We start from the raw sequence: 24,550 nt of genomic DNA, 5'->3' as shown, positions 1-24,550 counted from the left end.
TGAAGTTTTGTCTCTGTTTCAATGAATTGTGAAGAAAACGAGTGAACTGTGTACATGTATAAACCGTATCTGAAGCTCTGACAGCCAACCCTCCTGTACTACATGTATTTGATTATGTCTTCATTGATTCAAAGACCAGCAGATAGTAGCTTGAAATATGTTCCGGAGACTGTTCTCTGAGCAATGTGCATAAGGCCAGAAGAAATCAAACTGCCAACCAAGTCATGTATCCATCTTTGGCTCATTAGAATTTCAGAGACAGCTGGAGGGGAAGCAACCATGATATGTTTGTGAATCAGGTTTCCCGCCAGATGTCTCCTAGTTTGACAGCTATTCTGCCATCTTGTTTTGTGTTTGTGAATCAGGTCTCCCGCAAGACATTGTCTGAGACTTATTCTGAAACCCTATTTTGTGTTTGTGAATGAGGTCTCCCGCAAGACATTGTCTGAGACTTATTCTGAAACCCTATTTTGTGTTTGTGAATGAGGTCTCCCGCAAGACATTGTCTGAGACTTATTCTGAAACCCTATTTTGTGTTTGTGAATGAGGTCTCCCGCAAGACATTGTCTGAGACTTATTCTGAAACCCTATTTTGTGTTTGTGAATTACATTTTTTTAGACAATTTATATATATACAGTCGACTCCGGTTAATCGGCCACTTTTGGGACTGACTGAACTATGGCCGATTATCCGAACATTTTAACACATAACTACGTATGAAGAAAAGATTCGGTCCCAGGGAAAATTGGCCGATTATCCGGAATTGGCCGATTATCCAGATGGCCGATTAACAGGAATTGACTGTATATATATATATATATACTAGAGGAATATCCGGCTTCGCCGGGGTGAATCGCGAGACAGAGACAGACAGCGTGGCGGTTCACCACAATCACCTTTGAAGGCGAAGTCCTGTCAAACGGGATTGAGAATTTTAGAGCTTATTTCTTAGCCCTATATTATCTGTTGTGGCTTCTCAAATGCCAAAACATACAGACAAAAGCCGCTAGACCCCATCACAAACAGAACTCTAAAATCCACAGGTGTTGCTCACACACACACACAAACACACACACACACAGAGAAGCCGTATATATATATGTATATCTATATCTATAAATATGTAGAGATAGGTGACAGTGTATTTTTCGCGTGGCTATAAATTGATTCGACCTTTTCACTTTGACAGTAAGAACAACTTACGGGTGCAAGGGAAGCGTTCTGGAGAAGCGCAGTGACATTCTAAAAATAGTAATGTAGAAACGGGAATATGGATTGAAGCCACACGAAGGAAGGGAGATAAACGCAAAACACTGGAGAAGATAAGGAAGAGTTACTGGGAATGGTGAAATGAACAGAAAAACCAAAATCGGTTCAGCGCTGCGCGCTGAGAGCACGTGTTGAAATATCTCATCGATGATATTGTGTCCGGGGTGTAGCTGAATACGGTGTCCAAATTTGAAAAAGATCCACCGAGAACTTTGGCGTTGTGATGTGGTCTAGCGGCTTTGGTGTGTCGGTATGGGGGCCCGGGTAGCTCAGGTGGAACCAAAATCGGTTCAGCGCTGCGCGCTGAGAGCACGTGTTGAAATATCTCATCGATGAGGTTGTGTCCGGGGTGTAGCTGAATACGGTGTCCAAATTTGAAAAAGATCCACCGAGAACTTTGGCCGTGCATCGCGAACAGACAGACAGACAGACAGACAGACACTAGTCGTATATATATATAGATACAGTCGACTCCGGTTAATCGGCCACTTTTGGGACTGACTGAACTATGGCAGATTATCCGAAGTGGCCGATTAACCGAACATTTTAACACATAACTACGTATGAAGAAAAGATTCGGTCCCAGGGAAAATTGGCCGATTATCCGGAATTGGCCGATTATCCAGATGGCCGATTAACCGGAATTGACTGTATATATATATATATGTATGTGTGAACTGAAAAGGGAAACAAACGGTCTCGAATAGCATGAAAATGCTGAAGAGACAATAAACAATAATAACCAACCAACCAAGCAACCATATGTTGTGTGTGAGTTAGGTTTCATAACAGACGTATTCTGAGACACATGTTGCAATCTTGTTAGGAGTTTGTAAATTAGGTTTCCAGTGAGACATTTTATGAGACATATGCTGTACTAGATGATTACCCGCTTCGTCGGGTACCGGGAAGAAGTAGAGCCGAATACCAGGCTGCGCCTGGGACCCAAGCCGGCGCACGAAGGAAAGGAGATAAACGCGCAAAACACTGGAGACCTTCTAAAAATAGTAACGTGCAGTGACCTTCTAAAAATAGTAACGTATTAACGGGAATATGGATTGACGCCACACGGAGGAAGGGAGATAATCGCGGCTGAAAACACTGGAGAAGAGTAAGGAAGAGTTACTGGTAGTGGATCCCGACAACAACAACAATAAAAACAAAAAAAATCGGTTCAGCGCGCACAGCGCTGCGCGCTGAGAGCACGTGTTGAAATATCTCATCGATGAGGTTGTGTCCGGGGTGTAGCTGAATACGGTGTCCAAATTTGAAAAAGATCCACCGAGAACTTTGGCCGTGCATCGCGAACAGACAGACAGACAGACAGACACTAGTCGTATATATATATAGATTGACATGTTGTGTTTGTGAATTAGGTTTCATGACAGACATTTTATGAGACATATGCTGTATTGACATATTGTGTTTGTGAATTAGGTTTCATGACAGACAGTTTTTGAGACATATGCTGCAACCGTATGTTGTTTTTGTTGTATGCGTTTCAAACGGGCATTTTCTGAGACATTTGCTGTTTGTTAATTAGTTTTCCTGACAGACATTTTGTGAGACAGATTGTGCAACCTTACATTGTATTTGTAAATTGAAAAGTTTCCAGTCAGGCATTTTATGTGACATATGTTGCATTGCAATGGTGTGTTAGTGAAATAGGTTGTTTTTTTAGACATAAGCTGCAACCTTATGTTGTGTTTGTGAATTAGGTTTCCTGACAGACATTTTGTGAGGCAGATTTTGCAGCTTTACATTGTATTTGTAAATTAAGTTTCCAGTCAGACATTTTATGAGACATACGTTACATTGCAATATTGTGTTGGTGAATTAGGGTTCATTTTCATTTCATTTTCATTACGTTATTGTCCCATCGCTGGGAAATTCGGGTCGCTTCCTCCCAGTGGAAAGCTAGCAGCAACGGAGTCGCGCTACCCAGGTGTCTGCGTGTTTAGGTGTATTCAGCCACCTGCACTTATGGCAGAATGACCAAGGTCTTTTACGTGCCATTGTGATGACACGGGGGTGGGACATGGCTTCCGTCTCTGGGTCTGCACATAAAGTTGACCCGTGTCCGTCCCGGCCCGAATTCGAACCTGCGACCTTCCGATCACAAGTCCAGTGCTCTACCAACTGAGCTACCGGGCATAAGCTGCAACCTTATGTTGTGTTCATGAATTACTTTTCCTGCCAGACGTCTCCTTAGACCCATGTCATAGTCAGCGAAAAATCAAAAGCAGAGTAATGAAAGTATGTCTCACGGTATCTGCTACTATGTCTAAATCTGTGACTTGAACTGTGCAGCTGTCACTTTGTCTAAGTGCCAAGAAGTTCAGGTCAGAGAGAGAATCATGCCTACTCAGTTGTTCATCTACAAATTATGAGAGATTACTCTTCTCTCTTTTTCTTTTGTTTTACATTTTTTCTTTTTTGGGGTGGGGTCTATTTTTTCTTTCTTTTTTGTTGTTGATAATCTGCCTGTGTTATTTCAGAATGATCTGAAGCAAAATTGACTGCTGATTGAATTTTGTTTGACATTGACCTTGTATAGTTCCAACCTTGATCTAGATAGGTCTGACCTTGGGTAATGAATTGACAAAGCACTTAGCACTCCAAAAAAAAGAAAAATGGTGTGCATTGCCCATAGTTTGTACAGTATTTACAACACTCATCTCGTCCGTTTTGTTTTTGTATAAAATGTTAAATTAACCAAGCAAAAATGTCGGTTAAGTTCTTTGTTAAACTAGAATGGACCCTGTTGTTTGTTAGAGACCTTCAGAACAAAAACAGCCCGTTTAAATTGTATGTACATGTACCTTCAAATAGTGGTTGAAGTAATCGGGCAAACTAGTTCTTAAGGATGTCACTGTGCTTCTGTTTTTATATTTTAAGTCTTTCACAGTCTATCTCTTGTTCTTTTGTGTGCAAGGACTGAGCAGGTGGTAATAACTTGGTACAGTGGAACGCTGGCTCTTTTCAGACCTAAAACAAATTGACAAAATTAGGTCTTAAAGGTCCTTGTCTACATTTTTATACCGAAATCGCCATTTGACCATTAAAATGCAGAGTCTATTATGTACAAATATCAACAATACACCCCCTTTCGATCAGGAAAGACGAAGCCAGTGTTGCCGTTTGAAAATTCATTGTAGTATTCCAGCGTAGTATTCATAGTAGGATATCCTTATTTGGAAAATGCCAAGCGCAAAACTCCTCTCAAATCCCGTGCATTTTGTGCGTTTAAAAAAAGCGTGGACAGCGCTCCAGTGTCAAACTGTTGCTGCACTTGTTTGGGTGTGGCTATAAGCATAGTGACATGAATTTGATTGGTCAGTATTTTTAGGCAAAGCACATGTTCTCAGCAAACAGAAAACAAAATATTGGAAGCGTGAGTCACGCTACCCAAAAATACAATCTTTTTTTACATATATTTTTTTTTCTATAATTTTTTTCCCCATGGTTCATTCATCATTTGACATAATTTTGTATCGAAATCTAACCATAAGATTATTGAAAAAAAGCAAAAATGTAGACGACCACCTTTAACAAGGAGGTAGTTTGAAAATGGGGGTAAATTAAATTTACAGAGTGTCTGAACAGAAAATCTGGAAAAGGGAGGAAGTCTTTAAATTGGGGGGTCAGAAAAAAGAGGTTCCACTGTATACATTGTATGTGCAGCATGGTGCCAGTAGGAAAGTGGTTCCCCCCGCGGGTTAGGGGGAAGAATTTACCCGATGCTCCCCAGCATGTCGTAAGAGGCGACTAACGGATTCTGTTTCTCCTTTTACCCTTGTTAAGTGTTTTTTTGTATAGAATATAATCCATTTTTGTAAAGATCAAGCAGTATGTAAGAAATGTTAAGTCCTTTGTACTGGAAACTTGCATTCTCCCAGTAAGGTAATACATTGTGCTACGTTGCAAGCCCCTGGAGCAAATTTTTGATTAGTGCTTTTGTGAACAAGAAACAATTGACAAGTGGCTCTATCCCATCTCCCCCCCCCCCCCCCCCCCCCCCCCCCCCCCCCTTTCCCGTCGCGATATAACCTTCGTGGTTGAAAACGACGTTAAACACCAAATAAAGAAAGATAAAGAAAAAGGAAAGTGGTCCGTCAGCTTGCAGTGTGCTATTCACGTGGAGAATGTCAAATATGTTACCATTAGAGATCTCTTGGACATGTTAGCTAGTCATTCACTCAGGATCTAGGAATGAAGCAATTTTTTAAGAAGAGATGTGTCATTACAAGGTATGCACCTGAAATAATTTTCATTTGTTTCTTTGTTTTCTTACCTTTTTTTTCTTTTTTTAGTGTAATTTATTTATTTATTTATTTATTTATTAAGGAGATTTCTATAGCGCATAACTAAAAGCACAATGCGCTTTTAATTAATTAACACAACACACATTTTTTTCAGTGAGAGTACCCCGTTAGATAGTCATGGTGCTGCATGTCAAAATGAACACTGTACTTGGAGATGAAATGATTTGACTTCTGTGAGATGGAACTCTTACTGAATATCTGCTACAGATACATGTGAAAAGAGATGCAATTTTGCTGGACATAGTTACTGCCGAAAATGACATTCGGCCTGGGTAACTTATCAAGTTGTTATGTGTCAACAGGAGGCACGGAAACGTCCCACTAGTCCGAGGGTTCACTTGTCCGAGGGTTCACTAGTCCGAGGGTTCACTAGTCCGAGGGTTCACTAGTCCGAGGGTTCACTATAGACGCTTGATTTTCCAGTTATTATACCGCCCCTTAAAAGGCGGTATATAGGTTTCACTGTGTCTGTCGGTGTGTGTGTGTGTGTGTTTGTGTGTGTGTGTGTGTGTGTCTGTCCGCAAATAGATATCCAATGTTTGAGAACCGATTTCAATGAAATTATGTGTGAGGCTGTAGTACAACCCAGGCTCGATCCTCTCCATAATTCAGGTCGGTGGGATAACTAATTGACCCTCACAGGCAAAAGGAAACCCGAGGTGCTATATAATATGACTAAAAACTGTAGGCAGTTTGATCTAGTAATTGTCCAGTCGGGGCGGTATCCTGATAAATTTAATATCCTTTCTTCAGTCAAAATATAAATAAGTTTCTTGGGGGAAATAGTCTGAGATTTCTTCAGTCAAAATATAAAACACCACATTATCTTTTTGAATGAAAACAACTCAGTGTTTTTATGAGAATATTCTTCGATTTGGTTCCCACAGCAGTGAAAAACACACGCACGCACACGCACATCCACGCACACATACACACACAAAATAAAAACAAATCAAATTGAATATCCTTTGTTCAAGCGTCTATAGTGAACCCTCGGACTAGTGAACCCTCGGACTAGTGAACCCTCGGAATAGTGAACCCTCGGACTAGTGAACCCTCGGACTAGTGAACCCCTCTCGGAGGCACAGTTTTCTCCAGAAGGGCTGAATGGAAATTGAAACATAATTTGTTTCAAGGTTGAGATCCTTCTGGAATGAGATATACCACCTCTGATTTTGTTGAGACTCCTGTGCTGAAGTGCACGAAGCGAAAGTGGGTGCCACCCAAACGGGTGAGAACAAACCGTGGGGTCTGATTGGTTGAAATCACAACAAATCTATATTTCAACCAATCCAACACCGCGGCGGGCTCCCACCCGGTTGGTAACTTTCTCGTGTCTTCGGCCCTGGTTTCATCTGATGTGTACGTCTTTCAGACTCGATACTTGTTATACCCAAGACATTGACTGATGATTGCAAGACTGACACGAAAGAAGGTGTATCTTGTTTTACTACTGTTATCTTTGCATGGCCAGAAAGTGTTACCCCGTTTCAGTCAATTGATCATGTTTTGATTTCTCTGTGCGTGTACAGATAACCAAGGCATAGCAATGAAGATAACATTGATACTAATGATGATAAAAAAAACCATAAAATGTACGTCTTGTGACTTGATAATGGGACATATAATTGCTATAACCCCTTCAATAAGGGAAATAGGACTTGACTTGACCATGTGACATGAAATTTGTGTTGTCAAACTTTTAACCTGCACATGTTATTCTGTGGAACAAATTTTGTGTCCTCGAAAAGGTGTGTTCTGCGGTGCACATAAGCTGCTATTAGACGACCACTATGTTTATGGTATAATTGTGTGATGTGGCCGCTGTATTCTCGAAAAGGGATACTCAAATTTTTTAAAAAAATAGTGTTGTTGATATGACATGTTACTTTGTGGATTGTACTCTCCACACTCTCTATTTGAAAAGTTTATGTCTTCAGATGTGCAAGTTAATGCATAAACTAAAAAAAAATTTAAAAATGCTATGAGAGTGAATGAAATGACAAGTAAAATATAGTACATGTACAAACAAAAGATGTTCTGAAATTGATAAACGTTCCATTCATTAATGATTGAATTGAACTTTAAGATATTATGTATACCTAATCCCTATCCCATTGAACGAGTGTGTACGCCACCACAGATCTGTATCTGTCCAGGCTTTTACATGGAACAAAAAAGTCCTTCCACTTGGAAACATACCCAGACTCAACAGACCGCAACACGGTTGGCCTTGTGGTAAGGCGTCCGCCCAGTGAGCGGGAGGTCGTGGGTTCGAACCCCGGCCGGGTCATACCTAAGACTTTAAAATTGGCAATCTAGTGGCTGCTCCGCCTGGCGTCTGGCATTATGGGGTTAGTGCTAGGACTGGTTGGTCCGGTGTCAGAATAATGTGACTGGGTGAGAAATGAAGCCTGTGCTGCGATTTCTGTCTTGTGTGTGGCGCACGTTATTTGTCAAAGCAGCACCGCCCTGATATCGCCCTTCGTGGTCGGCTGAGCGTTAAGCAAACAAACAAACAAACAAACAAACAAACAAACAAACAAACAAACCCAGACTCAACAGCCTGGCTGTGCTAAGCAGAGTGGGAATTATTTTCTGGGAAATTAGTTTGTACAGATTCACAAAGGTTTCAGTTAAAATATTATATCAGCATACACAAATTCTGCTTCTATGTTAGTGAACAGACTATTGATTGTATGCATGTGTCCAGGTGGACAGATGCTAATCCCATGTAAAAACCTGATCTGTGGTGGTTTACGTCATCTTTTCAACAGGAAGAAAGGTAACTTGAATGAATGTGTGAAGATTAAGAATTTGTTATACTATCGTCATTATACATCCTACCAGAGAGTGAGTGAGTGAAAAAAAGAGACAAGACACTCTTGTTGAATGCTTGTGTCGATTTTTTGTGCTGTCTTTGATTGCAATTTTTCAAGTGCTTTAAAGAGATTGAGTTCGCCTTCCATATAAAATGTTCATCTGTAAGGTTTTGTTCTGTCTTGTTTTGATTAGGAAGAATAGTTACCCTATGGGCTATGGGAACTAATTGCTAAGCTTATTTTCGGCAAGGCAGTTAAAGGCACATGAATGTATCAAGTTTCAGTATTGAAAGGACACTTGAAATCTAGGGAAATTTTGGCTGCCCCCAGGGGTGTCCTCTCACAGATACTACTGAGTTAGAATAGGGATGATTTTAAGCTTATTAAATTGTATGAATGTGGAGAGTTTTTTTTATTTTTTTATTTTTTTTATCATCCCTACAAATATGGAGAGGGCAAGTGGATTTAGATTTGATGTTAGTAGAGTAGGAGTAGGGGATAGCGTATGTTTTTAGTTACTTTGTTTGTGACGTCACATTCTGTGTATGCACTGGACGAAAAAACAAATACAAAGAAACAGAGGTTGGTTTGAGTTTTATGAGTCATTTTTTCTCCTTTTTTGTGCCTTCATAAACGTGTTTCATTTCTGTAACTGCTGTTTTGTTTATTTGGATTTTGTTTGGTTACTTGTTTTAAATGTGCTCGACATACTAATATTTTGATTTATATGTTTGTTATGGCTGTATGGTCATTGTGGATGCCCACTCCCAGAGTCAAAAATCAGGAGAAAAACTTTATGTAGATTTGCAAGTGAGTGTGAAAGATACATTTAGTTTAACTTTGTTTGCTAAGGAAGCAACTCGTTGTTCTGTTCTTCATCATTTTGCGAGCACAGTTTTAGCCAAAGGGAAGAGAACTGGAATACTATGTGAATACGTGTAACACTCTTAGAACATAAATGTTCAGAATGTGCTAGTACTTTGTACAGGTATACAGTGTGACCAGTATTTAGGTTTCTATCAGTTAGGGAAGATGCTGCAGTGATACCTGTGATGTGAGGACACCTCTTAAGAAAGGACACCTGTTTGTCTATTTTGACAAAAATGTACCTGTCATAACAGGCCACCTGCATTTTAGGGACACTTTAGCTGGTCCTAAGGGTGTCCTTTCATCGCAGGTACCACTGAAATGCATCCTCATACTTGACTTGATTGTTGTACAGGCAAAGAGCAAAATGACGATGTTTCTTCTCTTAGTGCGGTATGATGTTTCTTTCTTCTGTTACTGCAGTGGCTTGGACTTTTATCTTTCTGTATCCTACTTACACTGCCATGATGTGAGACCGTCTGGTTGAAATTATGTCTGAAGAGTCTGTTCTGAATCCTCCATGTAATAAACTAGAGTGCTTTCTGTTGTCGTCAGTCACTTGCATTGAAACATGTACAGTCAAAATTGTGTTCATAAGTTTGTTACTCAGTGTGGCTATTTCTCTCTCACTGCCTCCCACTCTCCCTCTCCCATTCCCCTGAGCAATTTAAACTACCGTATACTCTTTTGTTGTACTACTTGAATCTGAAAATCTCACCGGCAGATAAAGGCATTTCAATGAAATGTTGAGTCTGTTTTTGTGTGTGTGTTTTTGTTTTGTTGTTGTTGTTGTTGTTGTTGTAATGTAGTACATGTATTTGAAGTTGCTTCTTTGACTTGAAATGGTAAGAGTACATGTATCTGGTGAATTCTTGTTTTCTGTGAGGTGCTGGATTAAAAGGTAGAGCTTGTAGCAACAACATTTGTGGGCAGCTGAGGTTCACAAATATATTAAAACAGATTTTAGATTGGAAAAAAGAGAATAAGGAGAAAATACAGATCATGGCTTTGTCAAAATAGTATATGAAGATTTTTTTGTTTGTTTAATGTTACAAAAATATACTGATATAAGTTTTCTTAAACAAAATAATAATTTGTATGTCTGTCCACTGTCAAAACCATAAGGGTCGGCATCATGTTTCGTTTTGTCTAAAATTAAACGTTATATAGAATATTAATAATATAAAAATATATAATAACGTGTCTTGTATTATTATTTTTAAACAACACCACAGGAAAGCTGACTAGAGTTACATGGCACAGAATAATAATTGGTTTCAGTGCGTTAAAAAAAAATGTGATGAGTTGAATTTTTGCATGTTTATCAAAATAGGAGGGGGAAAAGACTGGAAAAAAATAAAGTGCAAAAATGTCAAGGTAGAAGCCTAACCAAATACAGCCGAGCGAGCAGTGGTTTGAGTAAGTCTTGAACACTTACAAAGTTTATGATATTTTGAAATATATGATAGGAAACCCCCCATCTGAATAACCCCCTCCCCTACCGCCCCTTAATCCCTCGCTTAGACCTAGCTTTCACAGAGTTCTGTTCATAAACTCTGTAAATCACTTTAATAGGTATTTCTCTTATTGCACTGGGAGTGGGAACATATAAACCGTTCTTGAAAGATCCCCTGAATGGACCTTGTATGACATGAATAAGTTTATTTCGTCACCTCCATATTGTGCAGAGACAAAGGCTCAGTCAGGCTGGCTGTATGATAAAACTGAAAATTGTCTGATGTTTTTATCCTGTTCTGTTTTGTCTGAACTCATTTTACTGTCTGTTTTGTGTCAAAACATTAAAGTGTTCTTAATTTGTCCGAAATTATTATACTGTTCTTTTTTGACTGAAATAATTATACTGTCCTTTTTTTGTGTGAAAATGTTATACTGTCCTGTTTCGTCTGAAATTATTACACTGTCGTATTCCGTCTGAAATTTGTTTACTGTCCTGTATGTCTGAAAATATTAACCTGTCCTTAATTTTTCAGAACTTATTATATTGCCCTGTTTTGTTTTAATTTACTAAAATTGTCCTTGTATATTTTGTCTGAAATCACTATACTGTCCTGACTTGTCTGACATTATAGGTCTTGTTTTGTCTGGAATGGATTAAACTTTCATTGTTTCGTTATTGTACATAGAAAAAAGCAAGCCTTGGAGGGTACATGCAACATTAATAAATGTTAAAAATGAACCAGTGATACGTCTTTTTGAAGAGAGAGTGTGTGTGTGTGTGTGCGTGCATGCATGGGTGCGTGTGTGTGTGTGTATGCTGCATTGAACACTTTCATATCGGTCGGTAAAAGAACACTTGCAAGGTGTTCACAGAAAGTAGACAACTTGAAAAAAAAATTCAAAAGTCTTTCTTGAATATCTTCATTATTACTCTAAAATCCAAATGACTGGCTAAGCTCTTCATATTATTATCTTTATTTCACTTCATTGACAAAGATTTTCAATCCAATTTTTAATGGTGCCAGAAAGAAATAGGTCAGGGGGAGATGGGGGTACTGGTGCAGCAATGTGAGATTGGCCCATGTGTCACATTACCCCCTTGTCCTCGTTGATCTTGTATAAACTCCACATTGAACAAAAAAACACCCTTCGATAGTACTGATGAGCGACCTTGGGTACCTTCATGGGGCCGTATTTGTCCAACAAATTTTTTTAATTTAAATTTAGAAATTTGATTCATTCTAAAATGTTTCCCTTCTCATTCAAGGGATGTAACCACTTGGTACACCTTTTGGAAGAAATCGAATTTTGGGGTGAAATCTCTTAAATTTTACCACCAATTTTCTTCACATGTAAGAAACTGACATGCTTTTCGTCCTTAAATAATTTCACTTCTTTAGTTTTACCAGGAAACAACATTTTAGTCTTGAGTATATATCGAGGGGGTAATGTGACACAGGGGCCAATCTCACATCGTTACACCGGAATTAGGTCATTGTTCCAAAGTCGCATTTTAAAACCCGTAAACAGGACTTTAACGTGTGGGTGTGTGTGTGAGTGTGTGTGTATGAGTGTTTGTGTGTGTGTGTGTGTGTGTGTGTGTGTGTGTGTGTTCTGATTCTGTTGAGTCCATTATCAGATTATCTGTAATGCTCGCCTGCTGGTTTACAGCCGACAGCCAGGATGCCGCAAGGAACGTGACTCGTTAAGGGAGAAAATAAAAGTGCTTACTCTTTCGGTTTTCCGGGTTCTCTATATTGTGGAGCCCTCATTAAACAAATTTAAGAACCTCCTCCTCCCCCGCCCTTTCCCTCTCTTAGACCTAGCTTACTCAGATTTCTGTTCATAAACTGTAAATTTGAACCTCCATTTTAAGGCCCCTAAATCTCTATGAAGACTCGATTTTCTGATATTTTTGGTGCTGTTAGAAAGGTGGTCTAATTTGATATAAAAAGAAAATAGAAAGCCCACAAGGACACTTGCCCCTCCCCTACTCCCCCCTCCCCCTCCCCCTCCACCCCCACCTCATTGATATCCTTAGCGGATAATGACATTAGGTGTTTTCTTTGTGCTTAATATTATTTTGTTTGGACCTAGCTATTGATGTGTACATTGTTGTTAAACAGTTGTTTGTTTACCAGGGTTTGCTAGTGTGTGATAGTAGTACGGTTGCTAGAAGCGCTGACCAACAAGTGTTCAGATATTTTTCTAATTGTCGTTTCTATATAGTAAAATATGTGCTGAAATCAGTCAGCTATCGCACCATCAAGAAATCGGTTCCCTAGTACCCCTTTAAGGCTCTGGAACCACCCCGGGTGGCAATATCGGGTCGCAACAAAGAGTGTTCCCCATAGCCGGAAAGAGCCTCAACCGTGAAAGATAGAAAGAAAGGTATTGAACAAAAAAGACGCACAACACCAATTTGAACCATTTGTGTTATCATACTTATATTAAAATATTGATGACCATGGAATAAATGGGTTATTTTTAGATTTCTGACAAAAAATCGCGAAAAACATGACAAATTGTCTTTTTTATAGCCTAAACTATGAAAGATTTAAAGACAAGTATTGAACACAAAAGATAGCAATGGATAATGGCAACAACGTTTGCTCTCATTGTTGTACAAAATTGTTGATTGTCTTTTAATACTTTTCCGTTTTTGTGGATTTCACAAAGCATACCAATTAAACGGCAGTCCAGGTAACTCGTCCGAATTTTTGCGGCTAAGAGCCTCAACATTTGAAGATAGAAAGACTATCATTGAACAAAAACTATGGTAAACACTAATGTTAATAACTTTTGATCTCACACTGATATTGAAATATGATGACCATGGAATTAATGGGCTATTTTCAGATTTGTGGGTACAAAATCGCCCAAAACATGACAAATTGTCTTTTTTCTAGCCTAAACTATGAAAGATTTAAAGACAAGTATTGAATATAAAAGATTAAACGGGATAATAGCAACAACATTTGCACTCATTGTTGTACAAAATTGTTGATTGTTCTTGAATATTTTCCGTTTTTGTGGATTTCACAAAGCGTACCGATTAATCGGCAACCCGTGTCAATCATCCGAATTATTTCATGCTGCGCCAAAACGATTGAAAATGGATGGAATATTAGTGTTTGAAGACAAAAGGCGCACATTGTCATGTTAAGCATATCTTGTTACACCGTATACACATCAAAATCGTGATAGCTCTTGGTTTGAATGTTACAATGTTTGATTTTGTGCAAGTTACACACATTGATACTGACAAAATGTAATGATATTCCAGGACAATATATCCAGCGCGCTCTTTGGGTCCCCAAAACACTGTACATGGTGAGTCCCATTGTGGTGCCAAAGTAGAAAACAATTATATTCACTTTAGCGATAGTCCGCAGTAGACGACATCAAATGAAACGCGTCAAAGTCAACCTCCTCATCTTCTTCCTCGTCTTCCTCGTCATCCTCTTCTTCACAACCACCATCTGCCAGAAGATCGATCAGCGACACAGGTAGGATGGGCTTGAGGCACCACACGGGTTCCAGGACTCCGTCTGCATTTTTCGTCCATCCCTGCCCCTGGTCCTAGGGTTTGGGCCTCTCCAGAATGCCTTCATGAGCACGCTTGTACAGGGCAACGCGGTGGTTTACTCGCTGAATGTGCGGCATCAGAGCAGATTGGCAGGGAGGCATGCGGGCTAGATCGACCTTACACTTGGACGTGAGTTTCTCGTTGTCTCCCACCATCTTGCGGAGTAACTTTCCACGAACGACTGGTGCAGTCCTCTCCGCTGTACACATAGAACCCAAGAAGAGTGGCACAGTAGTCATGCCCCAGGGACTCTGCAAGCTCAGAGAGGTTGATCAGTTGCCGATGTTTTCCTGATCCCGTAGAGGTAGAGGTGCATGAGGTTCCCAATATCTACCACGCTGAAGCCATCAAGTTGACTGTATACCTGGATACGGGATCAGGAAAACATCGGCAACTGATCAACCTCTCTGAGCTTGCAGAGTCCCTGGGGCATTACTACTGTGCCACTCTTCTTGGGTTCTATGTGTACAGCGGAGAGGACTGCACCAGTGCATTCAAAGGAAAGGGGAAGGTGGGGCCCCTTAAGAAACTGGAGAAGAACCCCAAGTTTCACACGGCATTCAGGCAGCTTGGTGACGACTGGGATGTCAAACTTCGGGTGGTGAAGCAGTTGGAAGAGTTTACGTGCCTGATGTACAATTACAGTCGTGAGAAATCAGTTGATGTCGTTCGTGGAAAGCTACTCCGCAAGATGGTGGGAGACAACGAGAAACTCACGTCCAAGTGTAAGGTCGATCTAGCCCGCATGCCTCCCTGCCAATCTGCTCTGATGCCGCACATTCAGCGAGTAAACCACCGCGTTGCCCTGTACAAGCGTGCTCATGAAGGCATTCTGGAGAGGCCCAAACCCTAGGACCAGGGGCAGGGATGGACGAAAAATGCAGACGGAGTCCTGGAACCCGTGTGGTGCCTCAAGCCCATCCTACCTGTGTCGCTGATCGATCTTCTGGCAGATGGTGGTTGTGAAGAAGAGGATGACGAGGAAGACGAGGAAGAAGATGAGGAGGTTGACTTTGACGCGTTTGCTGAAAGCGATGACGAGTTTTGAGTTATCATTACAGTCTGTGTCATTTGATGTCGTCTACTGCGGACTATCGCTAAAGTGAATATCATTATTTTCTACTTTGGCACCACAATGGGACTCACCATGTACAGTGTTTTGGGGACCCAAAGAGCGCGCTGGATATATTGTCCTGGAATATCATTACATTTTGTCAGTATCAATGTGTGTAACTTGCACAAAATCAAACATTGTAACATTCAAACCAAGAGCTATCACGATTTTGATGTGTATACGGTGTAACAAGATATGCTTAACATGACAATGTGCGCCTTTTGTCTTCAAACACTAATATTCCATCCATTTTCAATCGTTTTGGCGCAGCATGAAATAATTCGGATGATTGACACGGGTTGCCGATTAATCGGTACGCTTTGTGAAATCCACAAAAACGGAAAATATTCAAGAACAATCAACAATTTTGTACAACAATGAGTGCAAATGTTGTTGCTATTATCCCGTTTAATCTTTTATATTCAATACTTGTCTTTAAATCTTTCATAGTTTAGGCTAGAAAAAAGACAATTTGTCATGTTTTGGGCGATTTTGTACCCACAAATCTGAAAATAGCCCATTAATTCCATGGTCATCAATATTTCAATATCAGTGTGAGATCAAAAGTTATTAACATTAGTGTTTACCATAGTTTTTGTTCAATGATAGTCTTTCTATCTTCAAATGTTGAGGCTCTTAGCCGCAAAAATTCGGACGAGTTACCTGGACTGCCGTTTAATTGGTATGCTTTGTGAAATCCACAAAAACGGAAAAGTATTTAAAAACAATCAACAATTTTGTACAACAATGAGAGCAAACGTTGTTGCCATTATCCATTGCTATCTTTTGTGTTCAATACTTGTCTTTAAATCTTTCATAGTTTAGGCTATAAAAAAGACAATTTGTCATGTTTTTCACGATTTTTTGTCAGAAATCTAAAAATAACCCATTTATTCCATGGTCATCAATATTTTAATATAAGTATGATAACACAAATGGTTCACATTGGTGTTGTGCGTCTTTTTTGTTCAATACCTTTCTTTCTATCTTTCACGGTTGAGGCTCTTTCCGGCTATGGGGAACACTCTTTGTTGCGACCCGATATTGCCACCCGGGGTGGTTCCAGAGCCTTAAAGGGGTACTAGGGAACCGATTTCTTGATGGTGCGATAGCTGACCGTTTTCAGCACATATTTTACTATCTAGAAACGACAATTAGAAAAATATCTGAACACTTGTTGGTCAGCGCTTCTAGCCACTAAACTATAGGGTTCGTGTCCGTCTGAAGATGTTAGTTTCTTTGTTAGTCCTGTGTTGACAACTCTTCGACAAGCGCTTAGAACTGTACCCACGGAATACGCGCTATATAAGCTTCATATTGATATTGATATATTGATATTATTCGTTTTTTCTACGGAAAAACATAAATGACGCGGACAAAACGTATTTTTCCATGGAATAACCGAATTTTGTCATCATCCGCCAAAGCATCGGTTTTTTTCGAAGCAAAAACTGAAATGAAAGAATGCTGCGGTAAAAACGGAACTGTTGTTTTGCTGCGAAAAAGTTCCAATATTTTTTCCGCGGAATCTTTTACTTGCACATTGCTCATTGCTCATTGCACGTGTGTCCCCCCATTACCGAGAGATGGACTCGTTCAAAATTACACAGAACACAGCGCCGAAAGGTTTTACTTCGATGCCGAAATTAAGTTCACAGTTTGAAGTCACAATAATGGTAGTTGAGCAGATGCGAGAACAAGTTACTACAAATAGATCATGAAGGGTCATCATTTTTCAGAAAATACTAGAAGTAAATTAGATTGTTCAAAAATTGCGCGCGCCTGCTCAGCCGCCACAACTGCACTAGTCAAGGTGAATGACCACGCGCTTTCTGTTTGGTCCACACGGTTAACTTGATAAAGCTATTTTGGGCGGGAGAAAAAGGATACGAACGCTTCTTTGCATTGGTTTTTCCGCGGAAAAATGACAAATTATTCCGAAGAAAAAATGAAAGCAAAAAATGCTGCGGAAAATTCTCAAAACATTCCGCAGAAAAACTGTTTTGCTTCGGGAAAAAAACACCGATGCTGCGGCGGATGATGTGAAAACTTCAGTTTTCTACGGGAAACGTTTTCCCGCGGCATTTCTGGGTTTTTTTCCCCCGTGGAATAACCGAATAATATCATCATCCGCCAAGGATTGGCTACATCCTCGGTCTCTTGACGACTTTCTTCACGGTTTGGGACCAGAGGAATGGAGGGTTGCCATTACTGGTATTGGCTGACCCACAGGGAAAGAGGACTCTAAACCAGTGTCATGATATAATGGCGTCTGTCGCTCAAACCTGTGTCATTGGCTGAGTGTTCGAGGTATTGGGTACGGAGTTAAGTGAGTGGCTTATGAATACCTGTCATAGATCTAGGTCAATTAATTTCCTTCATAGCTTAGTGATTCAGCGACCTAGAGTCAGTAATCCTGGATTATTGTCTCGCCATCTGTCTGGAATTCGGACAGTTAGCTTAGCTGGTCTAAATGTGGGTGTGTGCACGAGTGTGAGTGTGTTTGTGTGTGTGTGTGGGGGGGGGGGGGGTGCGCGCGTGTGTGTGTGTGTGTGCGTGCGTGCTTGTCCGTTGTCACAGGTCAGTTTTCGTCAGCCTGTTTCTTTCTGCGTGCGCCTTCCAAAGGAAGTTTATGGAAGGAAAACACGCCGCCTTTTCGTATTAGCTAAAGAAACAGGTACTGCCTTGACTTTACTTTCCTTCACTCTTTCCCATGCTCTCGAAGTAGCGGAGAAAGGTCAACATTGGTTTACATAATTTAATACATGGATAGTGTTAATAAGATTCTTGCAATGCAGCACACATTAATCAGGTTAGTCTATATTTTTGCTAAATATCAGTATCGTACTAAATGTATCACACACTGTTCAAGCTAGGTCATGTTACTTGCATCACAGCACACTCTGATCAAATGTCTATTGCTGCTGGATTTCAATTCTGTCATGGTAATCTAACGTGACTCCGCTGCCGCAAACGTTCTTCAGAACTTCCCCTTGGAGGACATCAAAACAAAAGGAATACACATAATGTTTATGAAGTTTTGACTTAGCTCGATGTCATTGAAAAGGTACTCGAGATGACGTGCAGCACTTGACTGGTCTTGAAGACCGCGCTCCTGGTTTGGGTCATCACTCTTCTTCTCAAGACACCATCATCAAGTTAATAGCAGTAGTAGTCTGGTTACATCTCTCTCCACAATTACGGCAACATGAGGAAGAGGAAGATGAATGAATCAATTGGACCGTGGGTTCCTGAAACAGATCAAAGGGCCATATGTGTTACCTACACAGCCTGTCTAAAAGACTTGGTTTGTTCATATTTTATTATCGTTCTCATTCTATTACTGTGTTTCGGAAAATGGGGATTTGGCAACAGCGCACCTTCAAACGTACACAACTTGACAACAACACAATGTACATGACTGACACGATACACTCATCTCCGCCCAGATCCCGTGGAACGATTGTCGATGTAATAATCACAGTCACTTACCTTCAAAGAAGGGGAACGGCTTTTCTTCCAAGCGTTCTTCGTTCCGTGTACTTGCGGAAAACGACCCTCTCGTGAAACGATTTTAGTTTACGTCAGTACACTTGGATACGTCACATGAATACGTCACTTGGCTACGTCGTGTAATGCGCGAGTAGTCTCGGTTGCCTATTCTATTCTTGACAGGTTCGCGCTTCAGAATAATAATTCATGACAGCCCCTTTCTTGAGAATGAATTTCCCAAATTTAGTCACTATATGAAGCGCGACTTAAATAATCTGCTCCATGGTTGTCACAACCCGGTATTTCTTACCTCCTTTCTTCTTCACAAAAACGATTGGAGCATTGTACGGTGAGTTTGCCGGTTCAATGACCCCGAGCTTCAACATCTCGTCGATCTCGTCTTCGACCGTTTTCACCATCGCATGAGGTACGAGTCTCGGTCGAACAAACACAGGTTTTTTCTCTGTAAGTTCGATTCTGCACTTCTCCAAGTTGGTAGTAGTCGGTACATCAGTCAGATTCTTGGAGAATGCACTACAGATCGCTTTCGCCTCTTTTGTTCTTTCTCTACTCAATTCTTTACAGAAGTTCACGCTTGTGACATCTTCTGTACGAGTAGTTTCCAGCAGAGGAATCATCTTCTGAGTGTCTATTCGGAAGATATCATCGTTCATCGTATCATCTTCCTCGATGACTACGGCGATGTGTTCTTCTGCTTCTTCTTTTTTTTCGTCAATTCTGTTTCTGAGGTCGACAACGTATTCTGCTGACGTCTTCTGTTCACCTTCGACTGATTCATCAGTCCATGCACGACGCAGAACCTGCATGGGACCTCTGATGGTCTTGCCATACCGCATTTCAAAGGGTGAGAACCCCAGACTGTCTTGAGGTGCTTTCTTGGTTCTGCCTTTTGGAGCTGTTCTTTGGCATGTGTCACACGAGAGACAGTAACGTTTTATGTCTCCAACAAAACCTGGCCACCAGAACTCACACCGGATTCTATCAGTGGTTTTCTTTTGCCCGAGATGACCTGCCATCGGGTGGTCGTGCCCAAAAGAAAGAACTTTGGTTCTCATTTCTTTGGGAACAACGACTTTACTAGACTCACTCCCGGTTTTGTCGAGGGTTGTCCTGTACAAGATTTCTTTCTTGTAGACATACCTCACGCCGTGGAATGATTCTCCTGAAACAGCCATCTGGCGTACTTTTGCCAGTGTTTCATCATCATTCTGAGCCTTCTTGAGATCGTGCGGGGAATACATCTTGTGTGTATTTCTGTCATCATGCCTAGTTCCCGGCACAGGTTTCTCATTCCGTTTTTTTTTTCTCTTCTCTTGCTTCCGTGTACTGACCGCCGCGTTGGTCTCACCTTGATACCAACTCGGGTCACGTACTGGAAACAAAGGGGTCTTCCTCTTGTTCTGGCCTACACCATACCATTTTCCTATGAGGACAGGATAAATGGGATCTTCGAGTATGACCACTTCGGTTTTGGCATCAAAATACGGACAGTCAATGTGGGCCACAGCCGTGGGACACAATTTCCGTGTTTTCTTCTCTGCGAGAGTAGTTTCTTTTTTCTTTGCCAAGTACCTTTCTTCAGGTATAAGGTCGGCCCTGACCATAATACCTGAGCATCCGGAATCGCGTAATGCTTTTACGATTCGGCCGTCTAATTTGATGAACACTTCCTCTTTGAAATCCTTCTTTTTGCACGACTTGCACAGCTTGTCAAGATGTACGGGGATTTCTTGTCCATCAAATTCATTTCGAACATGAACTGCGTGAACGCTTTCTCCCTTATTGGGACAAAATCGCGACAGGTGCCCTTTGCCCTTGCAAAAAAAACAACAGCCTGTGGCTTTCAGTCTTTGTTTTTCATCATCGCTCACGTATTTATGTTCTTTCTGTGACGATTTCTCTTTCGCGTCACTTTCGACGACGTTCGAACCTTTCGTGTTCGAAAACGCGTTGCCGCTAGAATGGTTTTGGTGAGATTGCCGTGGCCTGATGTTCGAACGTGATTGTTCGTACTCCGTGGCAATTTCGCCCATTTCTTTCGCAGACTTCGGTTTCCGATCAAGTACGTGCAACATCACTTCGGCAGGGAAGGTGTTCTCTAATTGTTCTCTGAGAACTAGATCCTTCAGATCTGCCACATGTTCATCGCACTTGGCTAACTCGATCCATTTATCGAGGATGCGCTCAAGTTTGGTGACATGTTCTTTGTACGTGTCAGATGGGTTTCGCTTCAGCTGACGGAATTTCTTCCGATATTGATCTGCTGTCAGTTGAAATCCATCATACAACGCATTCTTCAAAGTGTTGTAGTTGCGCGCGTCTTCGAAACTGAGTTTTGCATAAATGGTTCTCGCCTTTCCTTTCAGGAAATACACCATTCTTGTAGCTTTGCGTTCGTCATCGAGATGACAGTCGGTTGCATAATGTTCAAATTGTGCAAACCAACTCTCGATGTCGTCTTTGTCGTCAAGAAAAGGGATTTTTGGGATAAAGTCGTCATCCCCACGACGCCTCGACGCGTTATTGTTGGCGTTGTCTCGGTGTGCTTCCGTTTGTATCCTCAACTGTTCTAGCTGAAACGCGCGATCGGCTTCTCGTTCACGTGCGCGTTCGAGAACTTCACGTTCACGTTCACGTTCGAGAACTTCACGTTCACGTTCACGTTCGAGAACTTCACGTTCACGTTCACGTTCACGTTCGAGAACTTCACGTTCACGTTCACGTTCCTCTCGTGCGCGTTCTTCAGCTACAAACTCCCGCAAGTCTTTGCCTTCGAGTCCTAACTCTCGTCCTATCGCCAAAAGTTCGCGAGTCCACTCCAATCCGGATTTCACAGGGTGGATCGGACCTGCACGTTCATTACTTGCAGCGGATACATAAGTCGTTACACGCGCGCCTAACGTCTGAGAATCATTATCGCTCGATTCTCCTTGGGTGTTGACATATGTGTCACCACTTTCAACATCTGAAACTACGGCCTCAGCCGTATTCTGGTTCTGCGGGTCAGCGTTCATTTTTGCTATATGCGCCCTAGTATTCGGGTGTTTGGATGTTTGCATATCTTTTACGTCAACTCACACACAGATATTCACTGAATCAAACTGCAAATACGTGATGCTCGGTTGAAAAACCGATTTGACTAAACTACTTTTCACACACTATTTACTAGAGAGAGAAAACTTCCCCACTATAGAATGAAGTGTTACTTTAGTGAAGCTCACTTTGCTACTTGAATTCATGAACGTTCAACGTTACCTCAGTAAACGTTACGTGTCCCAATGACACGATTTCTCTGAACCATTCTAATATCCTTTTACAACCACGGATACCTAACACTAGAATTTATGGTTCTTCTGGTATATGTCAAACAATATACCGTTCTATCGAGTGAACTTCATTTTAATATCTCATCGGCGCTCCATCAACGTGGACCTTTCGCCTATATTAATATCAACTCGATTCTATCGCACAGTAAGTCGAAATAAGACTCTTCAATTATCTACTGCTGTATAGACAATAATCTAAATTTCCTAACCCTTACTCTTGGCGTTGTGAAGTGTGACTGTCTGCAGAATCAACTTCACTTCCACGGTCCTTCTGGACGAAGATGAGTGCTATCCCTCGTATATAACCCAATTCGCCCACCAACCTCCCACGGCGACCAACAATATTATAATTTTGTCGACTAAGGGACACAGGATGGCCTGACAGGGTGTTAGTCCACTGTCTTCTGTTATAGCCTTTTGTTTAGCACAGCCAAATAGGGGGAACTAAACTACTATAACATTAGTGCTTTACGTGAATTATTATAGTGACGTCAAAGCCTTGCGTCACTCTTCATTTGGATTATTCCCGTGTGCTGAAGCACACACGTCAGACTCTGTTATCGTTAAATGATGAACTAACTATAAACATGAATAAATACAAAAGTTGATTTATACGATGATGAACATGAACGGACGAACACACAAACGAAAAACGAATAGGGAATTTGTTTGAAGAAAATTTGTTTGGGGAAGCCAAATTGAAATTACGAGTTACAAAATCCCGGACGAAGCCCCCATATGTCACAGGTCAGTTTTCGTCAGCCTGTTTCTTTCTGCGTGCGCCTTCCAAAGGAAGTTTATGGAAGGAAAACACGCCGCCTTTTCGTATTAGCTAAAGAAACAGGTACTGCCTTGACTTTACTTTCCTTCACTCTTTCCCATGCTCTCGAAGTAGCGGAGAAAGGTCAACATTGGTTTACATAATTTAATACATGGATAGTGTTAATAAGATTCTTGCAATGCAGCACACATTAATCAGGTTAGTCTATATTTTTGCTAAATATCAGTATCGTACTAAATGTATCACACACTGTTCAAGCTAGGTCATGTTACTTGCATCACAGCACACTCTGATCAAATGTCTATTGCTGCTGGATTTCAATTCTGTCATGGTAATCTAACGTGACTCCGCTGCCGCAAACGTTCTTCAGAACTTCCCCTTGGAGGACATCAAAACAAAAGGAATACACATAATGTTTATGAAGTTTTGACTTAGCTCGATGTCATTGAAAAGGTACTCGAGATGACGTGCAGCACTTGACTGGTCTTGAAGACCGCGCTCCTGGTTTGGGTCATCACTCTTCTTCTCAAGACACCATCATCAAGTTAATAGCAGTAGTAGTCTGGTTACATCTCTCTCCACAATTACGGCAACATGAGGAAGAGGAAGATGAATGAATCAATTGGACCGTGGGTTCCTGAAACAGATCAAAGGGCCATATGTGTTACCTACACAGCCTGTCTAAAAGACTTGGTTTGTTCATATTTTATTATCGTTCTCATTCTATTACTGTGTTTCGGAAAATGGGGATTTGGCAACAGCGCACCTTCAAACGTACACAACTTGACAACAACACAATGTACATGACTGACACGATACACTCATCTCCGCCCAGATCCCGTGGAACGATTGTCGATGTAATAATCACAGTCACTTACCTTCAAAGAAGGGGAACGGCTTTTCTTCCAAGCGTTCTTCGTTCCGTGTACTTGCGGAAAACGACCCTCTCGTGAAACGATTTTAGTTTACGTCAGTACACTTGGATACGTCACATGAATACGTCACTTGGCTACGTCGTGTAATGCGCGAGTAGTCTCGGTTGCCTATTCTATTCTTGACAGGTTCGCGCTTCAGAATAATAATTCATGACATCCGTGCATGCGTGTGTGTGTATGTGTATGTGTATGTGTGTGTGTGTGTGTAAGGGGCGGGGTGAGGGGTTGAAGGGGGATCCGTATCTGACCGAGGTCTGGCCGGATAAAACATGGCGCAGCAGACTTGAGAGTCAACGGACGGGAGCTACTGTGCAATTAGATATATTGGAAAGCTTTTCGTCAGTTTTAGCGTTGCCATTAGATGTCGCAGACATCTGGGTGCAGTTTAAAAAAAACAAAAAAACACGCACACACAAAACAAAACCAGAACAAAACAAACAAACAATAGAAACAAAGCAGGGCTACTGGCTTGTGTGTGAGAAGAATATACTCCCACTTCGACAATTGAATAAAGTAACATTATACAGGAAATCTTTCATAGAAAAGCTAC

The 24,550-nt window shown here is 41.0% G+C and overlaps 1 protein-coding gene and 1 long non-coding RNA gene across 2 annotated transcripts in view; both read right to left on the bottom strand.

The window, feature by feature from the left end:
- LOC138969046 (origin recognition complex subunit 6-like) overlaps positions 1 to 24,550 on the bottom strand; it is a 591,738-nt gene that overhangs the window by 243,710 nt on the left and 323,478 nt on the right. The gene's annotated exons all lie outside the window — the stretch shown is intronic.
- LOC138968926 (uncharacterized) lies at positions 18,190 to 24,149 on the bottom strand. Its single transcript, XR_011456322.1, has 2 exons — positions 23,944 to 24,149; positions 18,190 to 23,702 (listed from the first exon to the last, which is right to left on the bottom strand). It is a non-coding gene; the product is annotated as an uncharacterized lncRNA (long non-coding RNA).

This window comes from Littorina saxatilis, linkage group LG1 (assembly GCF_037325665.1).
Source record: "Littorina saxatilis isolate snail1 linkage group LG1, US_GU_Lsax_2.0, whole genome shotgun sequence".
Classification (NCBI taxonomy): domain Eukaryota; kingdom Metazoa; phylum Mollusca; class Gastropoda; order Littorinimorpha; family Littorinidae; genus Littorina; species Littorina saxatilis.
The sequence above is the reverse complement of the archived record's forward strand: the minus strand, read 5'-3'. Positions and strand labels throughout refer to the sequence as shown.